The 7,077-nt window shown below is 40.2% G+C and overlaps 1 long non-coding RNA gene across 1 annotated transcript in view; it reads left to right on the top strand.

Moving 5' to 3' along the window:
- The first annotated feature begins 3,807 nt into the window (after positions 1 to 3,807).
- Positions 3,808 to 7,077, top strand: part of LOC107753006 (uncharacterized) — a 15,142-nt gene continuing 11,872 nt past the window's right edge. Inside the window, exon 1 of the long non-coding RNA XR_001641423.1 lies at positions 3,808 to 3,849. This is a non-coding gene — a long non-coding RNA (uncharacterized LOC107753006). The remainder of the gene's footprint in view (positions 3,850 to 7,077) is intronic.

Here is a 7,077-nt window from a genome sequence, read left to right as displayed (position 1 = left end):
TGCAAAAGTTTTGAAATAATGTACATGGCGCCAAAATAAAAATGCTTAGCCTAAGCAGTGTGTTTATACTAGGTATATTAGGTTTAATATTTACATGTGAAATTTCTGCCAAAACTATTGGAATTGTGTTTGGGTTTAATTACAATTCATAAACAATGTTCTTGTAGCTACACCGTGTCAAAACCAAAATCTTTATTTCGAGAAGTTGCGGGAAGAGCTCGTTAGTTGCTCAAAAAATTGTCATGGGTGCTTGTTTATTCTTCAAAACGCTTCTGCACCCTCCAATAAGACAACCTGAATGTAAGCGTGTTTCCAAGCAGCACAACAGATTAAGGCTGGCATTAACTCTGACACAATATCAGCTTGTGTCTTATAAACAAACACCTGGCTTTTTGACAAGATCATGAGCTTCACAAACATTGCTGGGAAGTGTAACCTTAGGGAACTGTGTATTTTAATTCAGTGCTGTGAACGAAGGAACTAATAAACATTCTTTAAAATGGGCCGTTTATTGTATGTGGCTCATAAATTGTTAATGATGTTGATGTAATCGATCGTCATTAGCTATATAATGTACTTGAAGCACAGGTTCAGCTCACTGAATGAAGAAAAGTCACTGCTGGCTTGTCTCAAACATATGGACCATTCAAATGCTTTAAGGGTAAAATGAGCTTATATGAGGGAATTTAACCCATCGTTTTCTAGCAACTGACCTACCACAGAGTGACATTGTCCAAATTATTCTTGTGAATTCCATCGTTTTTTTTTTTTTTGTATCACACAATATAATAAGAAGGAGGGGAAATGGTCAACAACACAGACATGCAGGAGAAAACAACAGGACTCAGAGATCCCTAGGAAAACACTTTAGGCTACTCACTCAATGAAAAATCATAGAATTCTCCGTTCCAAAAAATACACACTATCTGAGCTGCCATGAGAGAAACAGGTGCAGCTACTGTTTATGTAGTGACAAATATACCAGTCACAATTTACCACAGTCCTGGCAGTCATTGGGGCCCATTAAGCTGATCTGAACTGTGATGATAGTAGTAGCTATAGTAATAGTAATGTAGACAGATAGACTATTAATCAAAGTACCCACGGCATGGAAGGGCAGGCGTTAATATTAAAGTTGTATTGCACAAATATGAAAAGGCATGTTAAGCTCCAAAATCCTTATGCAAATGAAATCCTGTGTAATACCCTTAATTGAATACATGCATATTTATAATGTGCGCTCTCTGTCTAGTATAGGCTACTAATGTTGGCTTATACATTAAACATTTCAGTGCGTGATATCGTGAGGCGTGTGCGAAATATCGTGATTCCGTCAAATCTAAAAACTGCGGTTAAGGACAAAGCACATAACCTCTAACACTTAAACTGCATCTACACTTCTGAGCATATATGTAGTTTGCTTACAGACAGTGTGCGAATTATAGGGGATTTCGGAGGAGCAGACCCCTTTTAAGGTTTGAATAAGGAAAGGGGGCGTCTTAGTAAAAGAAAACATTTTTTTTAAATGCAAACAAATAGCCATTTGTATGTTTCAATAGGGGGTTTCAAACGTTTCATTAACGCTACAAGTACGACTACAAGTTAGTCAGAGCGCATAGCGATTTTCACCTGTCGCGAAATTCGCAAGAGGTTGCGTTTTCGCTAGAGGGAGATCATCATAGCAACAGTAGGCTACACTGCGCACGCGCTTTCCAATAGGATCAATTTGCGTAAGCATGACTTTTTTTGTCACTTTATTGTAGAATTAGATTTACATAATAAAGATAATAATAGTTTTAGTAAGTATTTTAGAAAAAAAACGTTTGTGTTTTGTTTATAAATAAATAAATAATTGACGTTTAGCTAGTTAGTTACACGCCAAATTACAATTTGCATTGCGTGAGACGACATTATGCCCTGAAAACTACCTTTACAGTTAATATATTTAATAATTTAAAATTCCCTTTAAAAAGTCGACCATTTGAAAGTCACAGTATGACTCGTAAATTTTTTATAGCCTAGGCTATTTCCCCTTTTACACAATTATTTATCAGTTTAGTTCACTGTGGTTTTCATGCCACCCTGTTTGGTTTGTCAAACAGCGTCTCTGATTTCATAAACGTCTGCTTTATATTCCTCAGTGCTGTTTCAGTCAGATCTAATAACTGGAGCTCGGTGTTTAATATGGTTTGTACTCAAACACCAGGGAAAGCGAGCGCGTTTTGTCTGCCGCCTTTGTATCTCTCCCCGTGATAATTCTATCTAGCTCTGATCAAACCACTGATATTTCTGTGCTGAGATTTGGGGCTTTCACTACGAACGAATAGAGCAACACTGACCCACTCCCGGTGATCGTTAATCATTTATCCAGAGAGAACAGTGAAAGCTGGGCTGAAAAAATACCGACAGTATATATTTTATATTAGTAAATGACACAATATAAAAATAGCAGATATTTTGAAAGCGAAAATTGAAACCCCAATAAACCTGTTTTAAGTTAACACAACTAAATAGTCTGAATGAAACGATGCATGACTAAAATGGATGTTGTTTTACACACAGAGCATCTGTTGGCTGTCTTGTTTGCGCGTTCTCTCAGCTCTGAATTAAAAGTGGATGGATAGTGCTGTTTCGTGGCCCTTCTTTTAACCTGTTAATGAGTTCAAGGTTTGCCCTTTACCTTCTGTCTGAATCAGATTCTTCCGATGAGGTGTGAGAGCGGAAACCAATAACAACTTCTTCATCATGACACTGCTCTTCTGACAAGACTGATGCTGAGTTCAAGATGGATGAGAGGAACGAGTGTTTATAGCCTAGTGGACTATTGCCAAAATATGATATAGACTACATTATCTGTTCATAGCTATGTTTAGGCTATGTCTCGAGAAAAGCAATTCTATTTTGAAAAATATACACAATTTAATTCTGATTGACTTAATGGAGAAATATCAGAAATGTTAGTATGTAATTTAATATTTATACAGTAGGCCTATATTATTATTATTATTATTATTATTATTATATAGGCTACCCATTTAGTTTAAAAAAAATAATGACTTATGCTTGCCGTAATGTATAAACGCATGAAATAATAGACGTGTATAAGGAGGTCGTCGCTCCAGTTAATTAGACAGTGTTGAGCATTATAGGGGAGCTCTGTATTCCCGTATGTTACAATCATAATGACCAGACGACACTCAATGAATTAAGCATGCAACGGTGAGGTCATGTGCCGAACACCAGCCATGCTTGTTAATTGGTGTTTTTCAGTGCCAGGTGATTTTATTGGCCATGTGTTTGTGTATGTTCTCCCTTTTGTCACTTTGTGTTTTAATTTGAGGAGACATGCTGGTCAGCACATTCCTGACGAATGGAAAAGCCATTAAGTTTCATCCTGTCCTCCTCTTTCTCTCTCTCTCTCTCTCTCTCTCTCTCTCTCTCTCTCCCTGCGACCAAAGATTGTTGCGACTGGTTTCCTCATGTTCTGAAATCTAGGCTTTAAAAGATTGCATTGACACAGTGCATGATTAACGAATAATTTGTCTAAATAAGATTAAGCCGATATATTCAGAGCTTTATTGGCATTTACTGCTAATACAAGGGTTTGCACGCATAGCAAGAGTTCACAATGAAAATGTAGATAATTAATGCACGTAAAAAAAAGAAAAAACGGACCGTTTCATTGGGCATATGTAGTCTATTTTATATCAGAATGAAACTATTGTCTCTTTTAAAATCCATAGACTAATTAGAAGCGAAAGCAGTTTTGAAGTTCTGGTTCATTCCCCAGGTATCGCGATAGTTCAGGTGCGTGTTTACGTCAGTTCGAGGAGCGGGAATCACGATCAGGTGAGTCTCGAAAGCCATTCTAAACATCCAAACTTCAAAAAGCTAGTGTTTTAAACGCTGAGGGCTGGGACACCAAACCAATTAGATGTAGGATATCATGACCATTCTGCTCGTGCCCATTAGCGGCTGCTGTCTCATTATACAGTCACACCATTTGGAATTGATTATAGATTAGCTCGAGAGCGCGACTGCCTTCAACTTCTAATATTAACCTGTCAGTCTGGGGCCAAAAATCAGGAGGAAAGCCGATGATTGGGGAATGTTTCAGAAAGACACTAGCTAATAGCACCTAGCTAATAGGGTGCGTATTAATCAGAGAAAATGTTATGGTAAATAAATGGTGAGGCTTCTGGGCTGGGAACATGTAACACTTAAAGTAAGGTTCATTCATTAATGGATGTGACCAAGGTAAGTATACCGTGAACTTTAAAAAAACATCAATAATCACTTGGAGTCTTATTGATTATTTTTCAACTTAAATATCGCAAAACTAAAGCCAATGTGTTGAGAACTTTTAAGTTTGTTTGTCCAATCATTATTCATGAGGATGAACTGCACACAGAAAGCGCTTTACAAAGCAGCATAAGCTTTTAGCTTGTCGTCTTGTCCCACACTTTTTGGAGAACCTCAGTTTAGACCCGGTGGGGGGAAAAGAGAACATTTCTTTTGTTTGCCTCCGTCCTTTCTCTGACTATTTGTCCCTGTAAGAGCAGTGAGCTTCTTTCCAGCATCTGCAGACTGGATTAGCCAGAGGAGACGGAGCTTGTATTATATCCTGAAGGGGCTTGTACTGTAAAGGTTCACTACAAGTTCCCTTTCCTTGCTTTTCTCCTCCTAAACATACTGCCGACTTGAATGGGAGGATAACTCTTTGTTAACAGGGCAACTATTAACTCACATGGAGTTAATCAGAGTCAGTGGAATGGTGTATGTATTAACATCTGAATGGGCCATAGTCTCCACTCTGGTCTGCTTTATACGGTGGGTCCTCAAAAGGGACAAGGCTTTGCACTTGAAATACTTCCTACTTCCCAGTATTGGTTTGGCCTGGAAGAGAAAGCTGTGTTTAAAAGTAAACACTTACAGAAAAACGCTTCCTGTGCGTGCTAATGTCACCGTTATCCAGGTCCGGGTTGCTGGATCCAAAGTAGATGGATAGTCTTTGATCTTTGACATTCATAAAAAGCTCACATCCAGTCCTAACACGCAGTAAAAAGAGGATTCTGTCTTTAAAATCACAGCCAGTGACTCCGTTTACAACAGCAGCTCTGCTGAGAGGAAATTCTGAGGAGCGCTTTGGATGTCTTTCTAAAAATGGACAGAGCCTTGTTTAATTGCAAAAATATTCTGGAGCATAAATGTGCCCGCGCCCTCCCGCTCCGTTCCTCTCTTTCCTCGCTGACAGCAGTGCTAAGCCCTAACTGGTCAAAGACAATGTGTTCTGTCTTTGTCTGAGCCTTAGGTACACAGATAGCGTTGACCTCTTCATTCAGACCCCTGGCCCGCCGAACAGGAGGAAACACTAATTAACATCTTACAGCTCTCATTTGTTCTCAACACCACTGGAGAAGCAGAGTGTGAAAGCGGCTGTGCGGAGTTGTGCGTGCGTGCGTCTGTGTGTGTGTGGTTACACATAAAGCGAGTAAACAAGTTATCTAGGAGCGTTATAGTGACATGCTATAGTGACTTTGCCATCTTTCTGAAACTTGAGTTTGTTTTAACTCCACTAACATAGCGACGTGCCATTCTTGATATTGACGCCTCGCGTCTTTTTGCAGAAAGCATCTTCCAGAAGCTTGACCCCAGTTCGGCCTCCTGCAGAAGTTGCAGCTCAGGACGTCATGGAGGATTAGATGAGGACGCTAATGTTGTGTAAATTTCCCAAATGTCTATATGGTATCAGCTCCTTTGATTAGCTCGGCATGGTCTATTTGCTAAACCAGTGGCCCCATCCTCTTGAAGGCCTCGCTTATTTGTTCTTGATCATTTTATTGAGTCGCTGGATTGTTGTCGGGGGAAAGTAAAGCTGATGTGGAAACGTGGACTTAGTGGGATTTATCCATGGGAGTGAAAAGGGCCTTTTCTCTGGTTTTGTTGGTTTAAACCTTGTCTTACCACCCACCCACCCCCCTTCCACCAACCAGCCTAAAAGCTTTTGACATCTTCATCTAGTTCACAGTGGGCAGGCTTTGTTTGCTCTTGTCAGGAGAGCGGATGGGGTTTTGCCCCTGTGAGCCTAGTGGCACAAGCGCAGGACTTTGCGTGGACGAAAAGGGAAGGGGGTTGGAGGGGGCGGCTTCTCCGCTCCAGCTCAGGCCAAAAGCGGGGCACTTCCCTCCACCCCCCACCCCCCTTTCAGATCCCCACAATATGGTCATTGTCCGGCGGTGAATAACGTGGCCACTCCGGCGATGTGGGCCGCTTCTCGGGCTTTGACTATGAACCAGATTTCTTTCTTCAGCGTGAAAGAAGTCTAATCCATGTAAATATGGGGATTCTGTAGATAGAGCTTTCGCCGCAGAGGGGAGGAGGAGGAGGGGGGGTTGAGAGGGAGGGTCAGCAATTTAACCTGTGACCTGACAAATAAGGAGCATGAAAGTGCCAGAATTGGCAGACAAAAAGAGGCTCCCGCGGCTGATTGAGTTTTCTTTGTGCCGCTCGGCTGTACGAGGATGACTGACAGATGACATGTTGTGAAGACGAAGACATGCATGACTGCTGAGCGCATCACTGTACATGCAGCACAGAGAGGTGAGGAAACTGCTGATGCGGTTTGTTTTTCTCTCGGATTTAAAGCATTTGATCAAACTTAAAGCGCACAGACGATCTGGCCAAAGTCAAACTATGAACTCAAGAGTCTGTTTTCCCCCAATTCCGTGTATCTTGCACACTTAAAACAGTTTTAGTGTTCTTTGAATATAACGTTCCAGAAACCCTCACAAACACACAACACCCAAATGTCACTTGTAAAACATCAAGGGAATCATAACTTAGCTGGTAAAGACACAAAACACTGCCTTAAGCCCAGACGTGTGATATTGCTACATTTACAATGGTGCATGGAGGAAAACGCCCCCTTCTGCTTTAGAATTTGTTTTAGGTATGTACAGTGTGCAAAATTACGAAAAAAGAGAAGATTTTAATGGCTAAAAAATTATATTTTAATAAAAATAATGAATAAATATATTTAAAATTTAAAAATATATGTAAATATAAATGCATGGATGA

The sequence above is a fragment of the Sinocyclocheilus rhinocerous genome, unplaced genomic scaffold (assembly GCF_001515625.1).
Source record: "Sinocyclocheilus rhinocerous isolate Xijiao unplaced genomic scaffold, SAMN03320098_v1.1 scaffold951, whole genome shotgun sequence".
NCBI lineage: Eukaryota > Metazoa > Chordata > Actinopteri > Cypriniformes > Cyprinidae > Sinocyclocheilus > Sinocyclocheilus rhinocerous.
This window is presented reverse-complemented; position numbering and strand designations above follow the sequence as displayed.